A 19,071-nucleotide genomic window follows, 5' to 3' on the forward strand; every position below is an offset into this window, starting at 1 on the left:
TGGAACTCACTCTGTAGACCAGGCTGGCCTCAAACTCAGAAATCCATTTGCCTCTGCCTCCCAAGGGCTGGGGTTAAAGGCATGTGCCACCATGGCCCGGCAACACTTTCTTTTATAAGTTGCCTTGGTCATGATGCTTTATCACAGCAACATAAAAATAATTAAGGCAGCATGGAACCCACTGACCCGAATAGACTGGATTTTATAGCTCCAGAGCCCGTCTATCACCAAGGGGTAGTCTCCTTGTTTGTCATAACAAAAAGTAATCCCACTTAACTCCAAATTAATTTTCTAGTCACAACCAATACAGTCCACACAACAAATCCCACTCACTTTGTGTTGGTAATGTGTTGAGTTACATTGCTATATTAGAATCAAATAGATCAGGTCATAAATTTTGCGAAACTTTGAGACGTGTAGACTTTGTTGGTGTCTATTTTATTATTTTCCTTTTCTGCCATTTCCCTGTTTCTTTCCTTGCTCCCCTCCTTGATTTATTCTTCCTTCCTTTCATTATCTGCTGGATAGCATGGGTTCACTCACGTTATTTCTACATTTGTCCAGTAACAGGTTATTATCTGTCACCAGAATGAGGACAAGGACCGTGTTTATCTCATCTCTCAGTGTGTGTCTACCCCTGTCTAATAAATTACCTCAGAATGTAGTGAGTTAAGACCACACTGGATGACTCAAGCCAAAGAAGCAGCTCCACTCGTGCCTTTGCTGCGCAGGCGTTAGAGAAGTGTCCTCCTGCAGCAGATGGGACCAAATACAGAAACCCACAGGCAGCCATTATGCAGAGAGTGAGAGGTCTGGAACACTCAGCTCTAAAGGGGATGTCTCCATAAAACCCCTCCCCCCAGGGCTCAGGGAATCCCTTAAAGAGATGGAAAGAGGTAAGAGCCAGAGGGGATGGAGGACGCCAAGAAAACTAGGCCCTCTAAATCAACACGAGCTCTTATGAACTCACAGAGACCTCAAGAGGCAGCATGCACAGGGCCCGCACGGGTCTGTACCAGGGCCTCTGTGTATGTATTATGGCTTCCAGCTTAGTGTTGTCTTTTTTTTTTTAAAGGGAATTCTTGAGTGTATGAATGAGTGGGTCTGTTTCTTGTGCCTTCTCTTGGTCTCTTTTCCTTCTGGTTGTTTGTTTTGGCCAATTCCAATGTGTTAGCTTTAATCTTATTATATTTTATTTTATTAAACAAAAACCAGACATTTAGTAACCTCCATAGGTTGGGAATTTGGCTTGGGTGGTTGTGCCTTTGGGGCCTGTCATGAAGTCAGTCAAGATGTTGGCTGAGGCTGCAGGCATCTGAAGGGCTTCCAAGACGGCACGTTTTCATGCTGTTGGATCACCACATGGGCATGACCACAGAGCTGCTTGAGTAGCCCCACAGTATGGTGACTGGTTTCCTCAGAGCAAGCGAGTCTTTACTGCGAAAGGAGGAAGATGGACTCCTTGACTTTTATGGCCTATTCTCAGAAGTCAAACATGGCAGGTGCTCCATCTGTCTGTCAAGAGCGGATTATTAAGTCTGCCGGACATCGAAAGGAAGGTGAGTTAGCCTCTATTGTTTGAAAATGATTGTAAAATACTTTTAAAGTGTTTTGTTTTAGAAACGACTACAACTGTTCTAGTCTCAGGACTCAGTACAGTGCCTGCCAGCTACTGGGTGTTTATTTGTAGTTTGGAAAATATCAGTCTCTCTCTTAGATATGGGTACTAGCAATGGGACAGTGACTCAAAGGCAGAAGGTTACGGTAGGGAATTGGCGTTTGAGCTTTAGTGCCTTTCTCACAGGTCCCAGCAGGAAATGACTTGGCCATCTTAAGTCACTTGGCCAGGCACAGATGTGAGCCACTGGTCTTCCTTCAGGTCTTGATATAATCTTGATAGAAGAGCTCAGAGAACTCACAAGGTCTTGAGAATAGACAAAGTTAGTGAATTAGAATTCTACCTCCATATTTATAATACTAATCTCTAATTGTTATATCGAGGCAGATAATTTACATATCTACTCTACATATCCCTGAAGACTTCTTGTGGTCTCTTGATCAAACAGATCCAGGTTAGAGCGTGATGTGCACACCTTTGCTGGGATACAATATGAACAGGATGCTGGAAGAGCAGGATACTCAAGAAAACCTCTCCTCTCTTTTCCTTCTTTGTGATTCTCTTTGGAATCTTCTCCTCAGATTTTGCTCAGCTGGTCATGGTGGCCTCCATCTGTAATCCAAGAATTTGGGGGTAGAGGCAGAAGAAGTGTCACAGTTTGAGGAAACCCTCTACAGCTACATGAAACCCTTTCTCAAAGGCCAAGCAACCTTAGTCTTCCAGTAGTCGTTTGCCCTCATCATGAAGTAGTTGCACAGAGCTGAGCATGATGGCATACACCCATAGCCCCAACTACATAGGCTCAAGTGGAAGGATGACTTAAGGTCAGGGGTTCAAGGTCAGCCTGGGCAACACATCCAGACCATGCCTCCGGTACACAACACAGTCGTTCCCCATTAACTCCATTTCAACTCCTCTTACCTTCCACAGAGTTTTGCAAAAATTCATTTTTCTTCCTCCTATCCATCTGATTTCCACTTCTACTCTTACAGTCTGTTCCTTTCAAGGCTGCCCATGACTCCATCGCCTTACCAGAGCCATTTTTTTCTTAGTCTCAGAGCATCAGATTTGTCAGCTGTGACCTTTGAAGTTGTTTTTTTTTGTTGTTTCTGACTTGGCGCCATCACATTTTTCTGGCTTTCTCCAGTAACCGGAGGTCAGAAGAGGGAGGTCGACAGGACCGTGGGCTTGGTTCCTTGGCCTTTAAAAACATCGTCCAGATCTCTGTTCCAATTGTCTCTTTATAAGGACACCAGTCAGAGTGGATTAACCCATTCCTGAGAGCTTCCTCTTAGTTGATTGATACCTGACTCCCTTTTCCAAGTAAGTCCACATGCTGACGTTCTGAATGGTTATCAAGCAACCTTCTAGACTTTACTTTCCCTCCATCCTGCCCTTGGCCTCTGCTGAGAAAATTCATCATTTATATCACCTTACAACTGAGGATACCCAAAGGAATTTTGGAGGGACTGATCCAATAACCCAGTTGATAATATTCAGATGCTTCTAGGACCCCTTAAATTTATAAGGATCAAACTGGACTTATCTTTTCCGCAGAGCTGTTGTTTCTCATGAGTCTTTCAGTCTCAAACTGACGCCATGGGTCATTTGGCTATGGGGGTCTAGCTCACCACCACCACTACCACTGCCTCCTCCTCCTTCTCCTTCTCACCCAATTCTGTTAATTACACTGCTCCAACAGCCACCACATAGCTCCTTTTCTTTTTTCTCTGCTGTCACTTTGTACATCGATTTTTTCATCTCTTTTAGCTCGAATTCTTCATCTTCCTCATCATCGCCGTTGTCGTCTGCTTCGTCACAGCATTTCACAATGTAGCCCAAGCTGGACTCAAACTCAACAACCTTCCTGTCTCTGACTCCTGTGCTCCACCATACCTGGGAAGCTAGAATTATTATGACTAATAATGATAATAATAGCCAGCCTTTATCTTGGAATTAGTGAGCAGCATGTCCTTACATGAGAGCCTTTTTGCTTTTGCCCTTTTCAATGTATTTTGCTGGTGTTAATCTATCGGCCCCTTGTCCTACTTTGAGTGTGATAAGACACTGACAGACAGTGGGCCCGGCCATCACTCTCCCTGCTTTACTGCTTTGAGTCAAGGACTCTTATTGAATCAGAAGCTCCGTGTTCCTGCTTTATCCTGGACTGCCAGTGTGGCCCTGGGATCTGCCCATCTTGTCCCCATCAATGCTGGGTTTATAGGCACACATAGACCCAAAGCCCTGCCCTACTTTTTATGTGAGCCCAGAGGATTTGAACTCAGATCCATGTTTTCACAGAAAAAGCTCTTACCTACTGAGCTATCTCTCCAGCTCCTCCCCTCCTTCTCAACCCCTCCCACTCCCATTTTGAGACAGAGTCTTTTGTTGCCTTCTAATTTGGATGACCTTGAACTTTTGATCTATCTGACTGCATGTCCTCACACCCACTTGTCTGCTATGCTGAAGAACAAACCTAGGACGTTTTCTTACATGCTAGGTGAGCTCGCTACCAATGGAACTGTGGCCCCAGACATTATTTCTTTCTTCTAAATTTTCTCAATCCACTAGCATTGAACACAGTCAAATCTTAAGTGTTCACCAGCCACATGTGGCAAGTTATAAGGTGACAAAGACGCTGGCCATTGTTAAAATCCGGATAAATTAGCCTGACGCTTGCATAACAACTTGTCCATTTTTCTTTTTCTTTTTTCTTCCCTTCTTCCTTCCTTCCTTCTTTTTTTCTTTCTTCCTTCCTTTCCTTCTTTATTTTTTGTGGCAAAGTTCAGTGCCCTTTAGAGAGGAGGTACTTAACCAAGGTTTGTTTTTCTAATGGAGTTATTTTCATTCAGTTGAAGTTTCAGTACTTGTTTTATGTAGATAGTGGTTAAAATACCTCCCTGTAGCCAGGAATCGGTTTTTTTTTTTTTTTTTGTTAAGTCATGAAACAGAAAACAATTCATACATTTTACTTTGTTTCTCTGAAATGAGAGATGCTTTAAGAATGTGTTTGTAATAAGATTTGCCAAAATTTTTATCGTACACAATAGCTCCCTCCCCCCTTCCTTTTGGAGGATTGATGGGTGGATGAAAGTTGGGACGGAAGAACTGACAGTGGTTGAGCAAAACAACGCGGTCTGAAGAAAAGGCTTCAGGGAAGTGACACTGCAGAACACTAGAATGCTAGCTGTAGGAAGTCTCCTCTTCAGAGGATGCTGGGATTTATGTTAATTAAAGTGGGCGGAGTCTGGGAAGACTGACAGTCACAGGCCAAGTTAGAACTAGACTCCTCCAGGTGCTATTTCCTAGGATCTGTTGCTCAGGGTTTGCCCCAACAAATTATTTCTTAGGCAGATGTTAACGCCACTTACCTTTCTCTGATATTAATGCTCCCAATCTCATTATTTTAGGAAAGAAAAAGGATGTTTTCTGTAAAGTGTGTCACTTGGTTTTTTTTGTTTGTTTTTTGTTTTGTTTTGTTTTGTTTTTCGAGACAGGGTTTCTCTGTGTAGCCCTGGCTGTCCTGGAACTCACTTTGTAGACCAGGCTGGCCTCGAACTCAGAAATCCGCCTGCCTCTGCCTCCCGAAGGCGTGCGCCACCATGCCTGGCCTTTTTTGTTTTTGTTTTTATTTTTGTTTTTAATTTAGACTTTTCTTCCTTTTTTTTTGGACAGAGACTTACTTTGTAGCCCTAGCTGTCCTGGAACTCACTAAACAGAACAGGCTGGCATTGAACCCACAGAGATCTGCCTGCCTCTGCCTCCTAAGCACTGGGACTTAAGGCATGTGCTGCTATACCTGACTTCATTCCTGTTTTTTTTTTTTTTTTTTTTTTTTGAGGTAGGGACTTGTAAACTAGCCTGGGCTAGCCTTGAACTTGTGATGCTGAGGACAAGCCCCACACTTAGCCTGCACATGATTCATAATAAGATGTGAAAAACCCTTTCAACAAAAATAATTCAGTTTGAACACGGAAGCACTAACATATTAGAAATATCTGCAGAAAATCAACTGGGAAAACCCCTCAGACCATTGGGTTCACCTGAATTTGCTCTTAGGCGCAGGCAGCCAGGTTGTTCACCGTGGCCACAGAGAGAGCAAGGATCCAGACTTTTCAACACCTGTGTCAAGAGTTTTCTTTTGCTAGAAGCAGAACCAGCATTTATCAAATACTGGCTGATTGTTAGGCGATGGGTTAAACACTTTTCTCAAATTTCAACAACCTAAAAAAAAAAACCCTCCAAATAGAAAGCATTTTAGGTTTAGAGGAAAGAGCACGACTCTCTCAAATGTTCTGTTGGCATTTCCTTCACGTTCTCAAATAAAAGTGGGCAAGATTCTAAAAATAAAGGTGGCTCCCATTTCAGATTCTAAATACGCAAAAGGCTCTTGGTGGTCTCTGCCTGGCTGTGTTTTGAAAGCTACATAAATAAGCCTCAATTCCCAACAAAAACTCAACTTATTGTAGGTAGTTAAGGTTGGAAATTATCTCTCTGGTCTGCCTTGCTTTGTCTTTTGTTCATTCACTATTTCTCTTTTCTTTTTTAGTCTCTCTTTCCTTCTCTCTCTCATTCGCTCACCTCATTTCCTTCCTCCCTTCCTTCCTTCCTTCCTTCCTTCCTTCCTTCCTTCCTTCCTTCCTTCCTTCCCCCTTCCCCCTTCTCCCCTGCCCTTCTGTTTTAGAGAGTGTGGTGTTTCAAGGCAGCTTCTGTTGAGATTCCAAGCCTTCTGACTGTGAACTGTGTGAGGACCTGAACCATCTAAAGCAGTGGTTCTCAACCCTTTTGTGGGTTAAATGACCCTTTCACAGGGGTCACATATCAGATATCCTACATAGGAGACATTTACGTTATTATTCAAAACAGTAGCAAAATCCCAGTTACGAAGTAGCAATGAAACTTGGAGGGGGGGGGGTCACCACAACATGAGGAACTGTCTTGAAGGGTCGCAGCATTCGGAAGGTTGAGAACCGCTGCTCTAAAGGGAAGTAGAGGCTCCGAGTGGTAAAGGATTGTGCCTAAGGTCAACTGAATAAACTTCTAAGATCAGAAAGCTGCTGACAGGTCTGTGGAGACGGCTCAGCGTATGCCATGCAAGCAAGAGGACCTGAGCTCAGTTCCCAGAATCACGTAACCAAGCTCAGTATGGTAGTGCATGCTGGGGAAGCAAAGACAGGAGCTCCCCTGGGATTTGCTGACCAGCTAGCCTAATCATCAAGTTCCAGGACAAGTGAAAGACTCTCTCAAAACCAGGGTGGACAGCACTTAAGAAACCACAGCTGAGGTTGTCCTCTGGCTTCCACACGTGCACATGCATATGTGTGCACACACGTCCAACACACACGTGCAAAGCAACCTGAGCAGCAGTGGTCCTGTCTGACGGCTTCTGTAGGTGTCAGGCCTTTTGGTTGTTTGTTCATCCTCAAAGTCTTTAACCTCCTTTGAAAGTGTTCAGGGGCCATTGGCAGCAGTCTGGGAATGAAAAGAAAACCTCTATTCTCGTTCTGCGCTACAGAATCCCTTGAGGTGAGGGACAAGACTGCCTAAAGGTCTCACACAGAATGTGTTCTCAGAGATACAGGGGTCTTGACTTTGGAAAAATAGCAATCCACAGAGAAAGCTCAAGATGGCAGTGCTTGTGCCTGGATTTGCTTTTGGACACCCAGGTTCTCAGGCCTTCTGGGAAAACATTGCCACGGTCTTCCGGCACAGTGGCTTCCAACAGAGGCATCTCAAAAGGTATGGTGTAGAAGCAGCAGCCTCAGCAGGAGACTGGGGTGGGGGCAGGATCATACCAGAGCCCCATCTGGAAGCCTCAGTGAGAGAACCTGGAAGCAGGGATGGACCAGAGGCCCCTTAGCAACCTGCACCGACTGTCAGCTCTGAGCCCGGCCTTAGAAGCAGCACTGACATTTGTTCTTCAGAGACAGCTAGTTGATGGAGGACACTACTTGGAACTGGGCTAAGACAGCATGCTTTTGATGTCACCTTGTATGATGGGAAAGAATGGGCTCCCATGATACCAACCTCCTACCTAGATGCAAGACCACTATAACTCTCGAATCACATTAAAGTAATAGAATAACCTGTGGTCGAATTGCTTACTGTTTATAGCCCTACTTCCCCCACCCCCATCCTACCTAGAGGTTTAGTCAAACAGACTTAACCTTAGTGGAAAACTTTGATGCCCTAAATTCCTGGAGGAATTTGATGGACGTTAAAGCTGATGTATGCTTTTGGAGATTCGACACCAAGGAGCCTGGCAAGCAGAATACTGCGTGAGGTTAGCAAAGTTAGTGGGGTACAGAACTGGGAAGCTAGCCCAACCATAAGCACCTGCCATGCAGTGCCAATCCTGGAGTTTGGGTCCCCAGCTCACATGTGAATGCAGGCAGTGTCCAGGAGGGGAGCAAGCTGGCAAGCCACATGAGCCGAACTGGCAAGCTCTGGCTTCAAGCAAGAAACCAGACCTCAATGTAACAACACGGAGCGTGATCAGGGAAGACCCTCTGTGTCAGTTTCTGACCTCCACATACATGTGCCTGTATTTGTGGAAGTACATCAGAACACACACATACTACTATACATACAACCATACAACCATACAACCATTCAACCATACATACATACATACATACATACATACAGGCACACACCACGCATATTAAAAAAGTGGGGAAGAGTTAGTGGAATGTTCACCAGATCTTAAGACTAAACCCCAGTTCCTACATGGGATCTACAAGTCCTGTAAGCTCTGACTTCCCCTGACTTTCCAGCCTGGTGACATTCCCTCTGTCTCTTCATTCATTTGATTCCTCAAAGGCAGAGACTTTCCCCAGCACAGAGCCTGCCTGTCCCGCCATAGCTTGTCCCCTGGAGCTCTTTGCTTTGTTCTTACTTTGCCTAGATGATTCAGGCCTCAGCATTGCATCATAGCTTAGATCTCTGATGGCTCCCTCATCAAAAAAGGGACCACTCTGTCCTTGTCAGAGGCTGAATAGTGTTTGGGTTGTACATTTATTTGTCTCCCTACATATGCTGGAAAATTCTAAGTTGTGAACTTTTTTTTCCCACACGTTTACCATTATTTCCTGGCATATATTGGGAATTCAGAGAGGATTTGCTGTGTAGGGGCAAAGGTAGGTACTCAGTTGGCAAGCTGAATTTGATCCCCAGCACCCAAATAAAAGAGCCAGATGTAGTGGCCTGTTTTTAATATCAGCAATGGAGAGAGAAAGAGACAGGCAGATAGATCCCTGCTTGGGGCTCATTGGTCAATCCTAGACCTTGCTTCAAAAAACAAGGTAGATAACATCAAAAGGACACCTGAGGTTGACCTCTGGTGTTCACACTCATGCGGGGGCATGTATGTCTGTCTGTACACGCACATGCCCACGGACACGGATACACACATATGGATGTGGAAAAGTTACTAGTACTGAAATAAAATTTAATGAAAAAAGAAGTTACACTGGTTAGTGAAGGAATGAGTTGATGTGTCACCTGAAACGTCCCAGGACATTCTCCACTTAGTGGGTGTTTTGTTGTTCTGAGACACAGTCCTGCCCTCTGTCCCAGGCTGGCCTTGAATTCGATCCTCCTGCTTTCCCCCCTCCAGAGAACTAAGATTCTAGATGTTTACCACCACACATGGCTTTTACTGGTTGTTTATATATGACACAACCTACACAAATACTCGGTGAAATCGCCCCTTTGACCCCATTTCGGCAATGTGGAATCAGCTATCTGTCTCTAGGTAAGTTGGCATTAATTCCAACGGGTGTTTATTTAGACTGAATAGGCCTCTTTAGTGGCTCAATTAAGAACACCACCTTGCCAGTTCCTGCAGCCTCGGTCCCATCCGTCTGAATTCTTGCTACATCTCGGTGAAGTTTATGGGGCCAAGAAGTTACCTGAGACTCAGGGCTTTGATATCATTAGGAGAGAAATCTTGAGCAACTTTGCCTCAAGTTCAAATCAAGGCATACATGAAATCACCACAGGGTCACCTATCTGTAATCTGTTTTGTTGCTGGGACCACATGAAAAAAAAAAAAAGAAGTTATTTATTAAGGACAGAATGATGGTTCCTTTTGAATTCTGTAGCAATCATACCCTGCGCTTGCTCTTGCTCTCTCTCTCTCTCTCTCTCTCTCTCTCTCTCTCTCTCTCTCTCCCCTTCCAGTCCATGGAAAGTGTTATCTCAGGAGGCTTTGTGCAGGAAGTTGGGTTTATCACTTCCGCACAGTTGCAGTTTGTCTAGGACTTAACTACATGCTATCAGATTACATCAAAAACGTGGGCCTTTGTGTGCTTAACTCATCAAAGGCTTCGTGGACCCTCAGGACTTGCTATCACTTCGCTGCAAACGCAGCCATGTAGCAAAACAAAGCCTATCTAAACAGGACGTGCCCTTTCTGCCATGCAGTTGCTCTCCATGGGCTCTCTGCTTGCAGCAACGCTTGGGGGCTCAGGTGTCTGCCCTGTTTCACTTCTTGTTTTTATATTTATCTCCTTTTAGAATTGCTGTCATTTGCCTGATTGTGTTCAAGGAAGGAAAACCCAAAATACTACTTAGCAGGAGAGGAGGCGAGATCACGACCATCCACAGTGTCAGTTGGGCTGGCAAAGTCTTTACTTAATGTTAGGGCTCTTGGTTCTCACTTTAGAGAAGTGAATTAGTGAAAACCATCAAGAGTTGTGGAGCCTGTCACCCTGGTTTGAACTCTGGCTTCTCTACAGCTGTCACTGGCCCACTTCTCCGGGCTTTCATTTTTCCAACTGAGAAATGGAGGTAATTATAACACCCATCTCATAACCTATTTTGTTTGTTTGTTTGTTTGTTTGTTTGTTTGTTTATTTGTGTGGCTAGGGCCTTATTTAGCTGAGGCTGGCATGGAAAACAGTATGAAACTAAGGATGACTGAATTTTTGATCCCCTAACCTCTCCATACTAAGACTATTTATGTTGATTTTAGTTAAGAGAGAGTCTCACTGTGGTAGCTCAGAGGCTGGCTTAAAACCCGATATGTACGTTCAAGTGCAGACTAGCCTTGCACTCAGAATTTTCCTATCCCAAATTCCCAAGTGACAGAACAACAGTCATTCGACCCACACATCCAGCACCCTAGTCCCCTGACACAGAATAAATCACATCCATCCAAGAATGTGGGAGAAGTGCCTACAGAAAAGGCTCCCTCAGGAGGCCTATGGCATTCTAAAGACCAAGGATGCTGTGTCCCAGGCCCCACAGAATGGCAAGACTGTAAGACAGAGTTCTGGTCCCAGGCTGAATACTCTTCTATCTCTCAGGACTCGTTACTAATTTCTTCTTTTATTTTTGTTCTTTGAGACAGGTCTCACTTGGCAGCCAGCTGGTCAGGGACCAGCTGCTGATATAGAACTTGCAACAATCCTCCTGCCTCAGTCTCCTTGATGCTGGGATTAGAAGTGCGAGCCACTATGCTTAGGGTTATTTTCTTCCTTAGAAGTTCCCTCTTCCCTTGGTAGGATGGCTGCCAGATGCTGCCTCTATTGGCAGCCACAAGAAGCCAACGCAAGTGTGAAGTAATACTTCTGCCCCGGGGCTGGCTCCACCCTGTTGACCAAGATTTTTTTTTTTTTTTTTTTTTTTTTTTTTAGTTCTGCTCAGCCAACTCCGTTTTTTATGCTTTGCCTAAAAAGGAGTTCTCACCCAACACTGCTGCAGTGGGAAATGGCTGACTGCCCCAGCGCTACCGGGCGCAGAGCTCTTTCGGGGGATGGAAATGGCGGCGGCACAAGCTTTTCACTTCAAGATTTGAGGGTTCCGCCTGGCAGCGACTGTCTAGCATGAAGCTCCTTTCCCAAAAGCAGATGTCAGAGGAAGGACTCCATTCTGTACAAGATCCTCTCGCCGGGGTCATATGATAAGGCAGTCTTAACAGATATTTGCATGGAGGAAGTATGACAATTTTCATAGGCCTTTGGCCGGAAAGAAATTGTAGTTACACCTAAAAACCTGTATGCTTTAGGAAGGTAATTTTTATCTTTTTCGACATCTGAACCCTATCTAAAATAGGATATTAAAACAAGCCTCATGCTTTGTTTGTTGCTTCCTCTTCTTCTTTCAGTTGTTTTGATAGGTGTATGTTCGTTTCTTGGAGTCACGGTCTTAGGATACAGCCCGGGCTGGCTTAGAACTCACTATGTTGCCCAAGCTGGCCCTCAACCCTTGACAGTTTTCCTCCCTCCGTCTCCTGAGTAATCAGATTACAAGTGTAAGCCAAGGCACCTGCCTTTTATTTTGTTTTTGTGAGTGTACAGGCATATCTGTATACACATGTCCAAATGCATGCGGGCATATATGTATGTGTCTGTGTGCACATGTGCACGTGTGCATATGCATGCATGCACATGTGGAGGCCAGCACTGAACTGAAGTTTACCTTTTTGCCTTATTTATTTATTAAACAGGATCTTTACTTTCTTTATTAGAAAAAAAAAAAAAAAGCTTACCTTTTTGCCTTTGGACTAGAGAGATGACTCAGCGGTTAAGAACATTGACTGCTCTTCTGGAGGCCCTGAGTTCAAATCCTAGCAAACACATGGTGGCTCATAACCATTCATAATGAGATCTGATGCCCTCTTCTGGTGTGTCTGTAGACAGCGGCAGTGTACTTACATATAATAAATAAATAAATAAATAAATCATTGGGCTGGAGTGAGCAGGGCCAGAGTGAGAAAGGGGAAAAAAAAAAAAAAAAAAGATTGCCTTTAGTTTCAGCACTTGGGAGGCAGATGCAACCAGATCTCTGAGTTCAAGGCCAGCCTGGTCTACAAAGCTAGTTCCAGGACAGCCAGGGCTACACAGAGAATCCCTGTCTCGGAAAAAAAAAAAAGGAAAAAAAAAAGAAAAAAATTTTTTACTTGTATGGTTATTTTTTCTGCCCATATATGCGTATGTATGTATGTATGTATGTATGTATGTATGTATGTACATCATGTGTGTAGTACCCTGAGAGGCCTGAAGAGGGCGCTGGATCCCCTGGAACTGGAATTAAGAGATGATCCTGAGCCACACCGCAGATGCTTGGGATGAACTCTCGTCCTCATTCCACCAGCAAAGATTTTACGCAATGAGACATTGCTGGAGATGTCCCCAGCCCAGGGTCCTACCGCACTGCTTCGTTACACTGTGGCTACTCACTGGTGGTTTACATTTTCATGGCTTTCTCGCAGGATGTGGGGATAGCTTCTCTGTTGGGAGGACCACTTCAGAGCCATCAATCACCTCTGATGAGAGCAGGCTGGTTCTGGGTGCCAGAGCCCTTCCACTTGGTTTTGCACCTCTGCCTGGCTCCTTGGAGTGAGCTCTTTGGCCGTTTTATTTTTTTATTTTTATCTTTTGCCCATGGATGCCAATTCTCAGCTTCTCCACAGTGGCTACAGGGTGGATCTCATCCCACTCTCAGACACCACAGAGCATATGTTCCCAGTGTCCGTGCAGAATTGAGTGTTCCCTTTTCGGGAAGAAGAATTGGGACGTTTGCCTGGAGCCCTCGTATAGGAGTTTTAAACACTGACTGCAGAGATCAGCATTTCCCGTAGACGTAGACCGATACTAAAAATCTTCTTTTCTAATTACAAAAGTAATAAATGTGTTTTATTAACATGGATGCCTACCTAAGCACAGAAATGTAGAGATTTTAAATTTTGTTGCAGGAGTGGCACAGTGATAGAGCTTTGTCAGCATGTACAAGACTTTGGGTTTGGTTCTCAGCACAAAAAAAGGAAGGAAGGAGGGAGGGAGAAAGAAAGGATAAAATTCAAGACTTTCATAGTGACATCAAATGGTAGTTATTACATACTGTTCCAATGTACATCAAAACATCTCACTGTTTTTTTAAAAAAGCCAAAATGAAGCCAGGTCGTTGTTGCTCTCACCTTTAATGCCTTTAATACTCAGGAGGCAGAGGCAGGGGGATCTCTGAGAGTTGGAGGCCAGCTTGGTCTACAGAACAGATAGTTCCAGGACAGCCAGGGCTACACGAAAAACCCTGTCTTGAAAAACAAAACAGATAAACAAGTGAAACAAAAGGCTAAGACAACTGGTTCGCATACTCTTCTGAATCCTACATGTTTTCCTTAGTGGTTGTGATGGCTTGTATATTCTTGGGCCAGGGAGTGGCACCATTTGGAGGTGTGACCTTGTTGGAATAGGTGTGTCACTGTGGGTGTGGGCTTAAGATCCTCACCCTAGTTGCCTGGAAGTCAGTTTTCCACTAGCAGCCTTTGGATGAAGACATAGAACTCTCAACTCCTCCTGCACCATGCCTGCTGGATGCTGCCATGTTCCTACATTGAGGATAATGGATTAAACCTCTGAGCCAGTAAGCCAGCCTCAATTAAATGTTTTTTTTTTTTAATAAGACTTGCCATGGTCATGGTGTCTGTTCACAGCAGTAAAACCCTAACTAAGACAGTGGTGTATTTAGGATAGATAAGACGTCAATACAGACGTATTTATCCTGCTGTTTTGTGTTGCTCCTCCAGCTTATAGAAATTCCAAGGTATAATGCCCTATAAATTATTTACTTAGTTTGCTGCATTAGACCTTAGACTATTTCAGTTTTGGGGTTTTTTGGGTGGTGGTGGTGGTGGTGGTTGTTTTTGGCTTAACAAACAGCACAGTATTGAGTATTCCTGTGTAAACATAATTTTGCTCATGTGTTAGAATGTCTGTGAAGTTGCTACTGTTGTCCCAGGACGGCCAGGGCAACATACACAGAGAAACCCTGTCTTGAAAACAACAATAACAACAAAAAAACAAACAAAACCAAAACAGAGTATGTACATTTTAAATTTTAATAAGCATTGCTAAACTGGGTGCCCGTGTACCCTTTTGCAATCCACCCAAAAGCACAACAGGTCTTGCTTCCCCAAACGCCTATCACCATTGGAGTGATCCAATTTTATGGAGTTTAGTTTCATTTGTGTTTCTTTTGCTGTTAGTAAAGTTGAGTGTCTTTAGAAATCGTTTGAGGGCCAAGGAGGTAGCTCGGGGGTGGGGGTGGGGTTCGGGTGTGTGTGTGTGTAAAAATGCTTGCGGACTAAGTCTGAGGACCTGAGTTCAATTCCTAGACCACAGGTAACAAGCCGGATTGATTGAGTGGTTCACATCTGTAATCTTAGCATTCCTACTACAGTGAGATCAGAGGTGGAGACAGGAGAATCCTTAGACGCTCATGTATACAGTGCAGCAGCAGAAACGAGAGACTTTGCTCAAAAACAAGGTGGGAGTCTCTTGGGAACAGTTGTTCTTTGAGCTCCACACTTGCATCATGACATGCAAATGCTTGCTCCGCTAAACCTCCCGACACCAAACAAATAAATTGTAGGAAAATATTTTTTCTTTCTCTCATATAGGTGTTAGCTGTCACCTCTCATCAAAGAAACTCCTCTTTGCAGGGCACAGATCTCTCCAGAAAGCCACAGCTGGTGTAGAACAGAGAAAACAAACAAACAAACAAACAAACTGGTCATGGGGTGGCCAGCCCTGGAGGACAAACCTATGACATAATTCCTAAACCTAGAGATTAGGGAACATTACAGGAGCGTTAACAAAAAATGGTCTAAGTGCCAGAAGACGAGGAAGTCTGCTACGAGATCTCAGTCTCAGAAACGAAAGGGATACTTTAGCCGTGAGAACATGACAATATGGTTGTTTAAACTAGACCTGAACAAGGACAGCACCAATAGATGAGTTAACGAGGAAGGGGGAAATCTCACTGTGTCCCACCCTTAGACAAAGAACTACAGGCAACTAATGACTTTTGGGAATGGGAGACCTAATCTTTGCCAGGGATGAGTTCCTGATTGTCCAATACCAAGTGGTCAGTCCTGAAGTCAGGCCTTGTCTACTCTCTTTTTGAACACAGATAGCTTATTATTATTCTTTCCCTCAATGCAATGGCAATGTCCCAAGAAGACACAGCTGTGCAAGTATCCAGCTTGATCAGGTTTAGCTTTTAGAATCTGCTCCCCTCTGGGCTGGTCTCCTCAGATGGTGAAAAGCCTGGGAACCATACCTAGGGCATTGCCTTGTCCTTTATGTGCTGGACTCTGGGTCTTATCCTAGTTGAGAGCTGAGCCTAGGGGCAAAGGCCTGTGAGCCCAGCTACTTGGGATTCTGAGGCAGAAGGACACACAAGCTCAAAGTCAGCCTGGGAAATTTCCTGAGACTCTGCCTCAAAATAAAAGGTAGAATGTGGGGTGGGTGGGATGTAGCTCAGTGATGGAGCACTTGTTTGGGATGTGTGTTGTCCTGTGTTAAAGACAGGAAGGAAGGGAGGAAGGAAGGAAGGAAGGAAGGAAGGAAGGAAGGAAGGAAGGAAGGAAGGAAGGAAGGAAGAGATGGAGGGAGAGAGGGAGGGAGGGAAGGAGGAAAAAGGAAGGAAGGGAGGTCCAGAGGGAGGGGGGAAGGAGAGAGGGAGGGAGGGATGGTGGTGGGGGAGGAAGGAAGGAAGGAAGGAAGGAAGGAAGGAAGGAAGGAAGGAAGGAAGGAAGGAAGCAATCAGGTCAACCCAAAGAAACCCATAATGTTTTCAGTGATCTAGAGGTAGACTAGCTGTTCTTGCTTATTGGTTAGAGAAGTCTTTTTTCCCCTGACAGCTAGAGATGTAGCTCAGTAATAGAGTGTTTGTCTGACATGTACAAAACCCTGGGTTAAAATCCAGCACTGAGAGAGAGAGAGAGAGAGAGAGAGAGAGAGAGAGAGAGAGAGAGAGAGAGAGAGAGCGCAAGAGAGCAATAATTGAAGTCCAAGCTTTCTTTCTTAACTCTTACTTTAAATGAAAACTGGTTCTTTTAAGGAGTTTTCAGTGTCTCCCTTAATTTCCAAAGTATTTTTCTTCTGGGTTGGGGATAAACCCAACCTTCTCGAATCTCTGACCTCCATAACTTCTCCGTTTTAGACTCATCCTCTTGACCCTTAGATTCAACGGCATTATATCTGTGAGCTGGTCCCTGGTCACCAGCTATAGTGATCTGGTGTCCTTTCTCATCACCCCCCCCCCCACGTGCCTTGATTCTTTTTTCTCAGTCTCTTGGACACTTGCTTTGCCTAAATACTCTATTATACCTCCCTTATTCTTTATAATTAATCTTTATTTCTCATTTATCCAGTATTATGGTTATTTCTTCTTTGTCTATCTCCTTTGCTATAGCAGAAAGAACTAGTAAGTACCAACTCTACATTAACCTTTAGAACTCTTTTATGGGAATGGGGGTCTGAGGTCCTTTAAATGCACTGGGACTTTGTTTATCACATATTATGTTAAAAAACAAAAAGATAGTTGGGCTGGAGAGATGGCTCAGTGGTTAAGAGCACTGACTGCTCTCCCAGAGGTCCTGAGTTCAATTCCCAGCAACCACATGGTGGCTTACAACCATCTGTAATGGGATCTTCTGTAATGCCCTCTTCTGGTGTGTCTGAAGATAGCTACAGTGTACTCATATAAATAAAATAAAAATTACTTAAAAAAAGATTTATTAAAAAAAAAAGATAGCTTTCATAGCTATTAAGTCGGAGACCAGAGGACTGGGCTGGGAACCAGCGGGGAGAACCACTCTTAAGAGCTGGGGTTAGCTGGTTATTGTCCTGATCACACTCCAGCTTGCTTTTGTGAATTTTTTTCCATATATTTTTAGACTTTTTTTTTTTTAAAGCTGGAACTTACTTTATAGCGCAGGCTGGGCCTGAAACACCAGGTTTTGGTCTCTCAGCTCTGCCTCTGGTGGGGTTCTGGGAATCTACGGATGAGCTACCAGTCCATCTTTGCTTTTGCTGAAGTATTGTATTGCTTGCATTTTCCGTTCACTTTCTTTGACTCCTGTTTTGTTTTGTTTTTGATAAATGGAAGGAACACGGACTTTGGATTATAAATAGACTCAGGTTTCAACAGTACCTTTCCAGGTACTGGACATGAGTCCTCGGGCAAGTTACATTTTCAATTTTTCCTTCCAACAGCTGTGTTTTAAAATATAAATCGTATTTATAAGGCACAGTGCCTTATAAATATGAAACATCCAGTAAGTTTTCTTATTATTTTCTTTACGCCTCTGACATCCTTACATTCTTTCTCTGGTCACTTCCCACTTGTGATTGGGTTTGGATGAGTTGAGAATCCATTTTGAATATATTTTTTTCAAGGTTTCTCTGTGTAGCCCTGGCTGTCCTGGAACTAACTTTGTAGACCAGGCTGGCCTCCAACTCAGAAATCCGCCTGCCTCTGCCTCCCACCGTTTAGGATCTTTGAAAGCTGCAGTTTCTTTCACTATCTCCCATAGAAACACAATTTACACCTTTTTTTTTTTTCCAGCTTAGTGTTCTAATACTAAGTTTAACGCTTGCGTGCAACTTGCTTTGTTAATGTGTGTAGATCGCCTCCTTCCCTTTAGTGGAAATGTAGGGTTTTATTATAGGGTTGCCATCTAGGTGGTTTGATAAACCATCTTTCTTCTCCTCCCTCCCACTTATTTGCTAAGTAAAATAGTTTGCATCATAATCTGCCGCATGTTAGTTATTCTGAAATCCTGCCCTTGGGGAAGTAAAGGGGAGAGATTTGTATTTCTGTAGGGTAGTGTTATGTATAAGACTTTCCTCAGGGAGACACACACACACACACACACACACTCAGCCCTACTCACCTCAGATAGATATCCTACAATAGATACCACCAAAGTCCAACTCATCGGTTCCCAAGTTGGCCTTTGGCGGTATCTGTACTTTGGTTTGTTGTGGGCTCATCTATGGAGTGGGGATGGGAGAGTAGATGTGTATGTGTTGTGTCACCCTAGAAAAAAAAAGCCTGTCACACAAGTTAAAGCTCAGTAAATCTTGAGGCCAAGTTCCTAATTTGTGATTCATTTGTTATTGGAATCAAAACCAATGTCAAGATGGTGCTCAGGGATGCAAAATAAAGAGCCCAAGACTGATAAATAGACAGCCCAGACCAATTTTCTCTTTCTCCAAAGGCTAGATCTGGGTCTTGGGAATTCGGTTTCTTTATGAGCTTGAGTTTCTTCATCACTGACATCAGGTTGACGGGCTGAGTGGCCAGTGTGATGTTAAGCTTCAGTCGATATCATCACTCACGTTACCAATTCTTTCCTCTGTTTCCCCAGGACTGGCTCCCCCAGAGCCTGCTGTGGTGCGACCCCTCCTACCCTAGGTTATATCTGATTGATGTTGAGCTAGTCACTCGTGACAAGTCAAGTCTGTCAAAATCTTTCTCTAGGACTTTTGAATGTGAACCACAGAATGTATGAACAGTTCCTCTCTTGTGGTGGGAGACTGTGAGAAGTGAAACTCGGTAGCCATTGGTAACCATATTATCAGTGTAACGAGTTACTAATGTGGACAGGACAAAGACCGGCTTCCTTGCCCTGTGGGGAAGTAGTCACATAAAAAGGA

The 19,071-nt window shown here is 44.0% G+C and overlaps 1 long non-coding RNA gene across 1 annotated transcript; it reads left to right on the forward strand.

Moving 5' to 3' along the window:
* Positions 1-9,339: 9,339 nt before the first annotated feature.
* Gm32294 lies at positions 9,340-11,705 on the forward strand. Its single transcript, XR_386679.2, has 3 exons — positions 9,340-9,374; positions 10,139-10,411; positions 11,260-11,705. It is a non-coding gene; the product is annotated as a predicted gene, 32294 (long non-coding RNA).
* The last annotated feature ends 7,366 nt before the right edge of the window (positions 11,706-19,071 follow it).

This window comes from Mus musculus, chromosome 19 (assembly GCF_000001635.26).
Source record: "Mus musculus strain C57BL/6J chromosome 19, GRCm38.p6 C57BL/6J".
Taxonomy (NCBI): domain Eukaryota; kingdom Metazoa; phylum Chordata; class Mammalia; order Rodentia; family Muridae; genus Mus; species Mus musculus.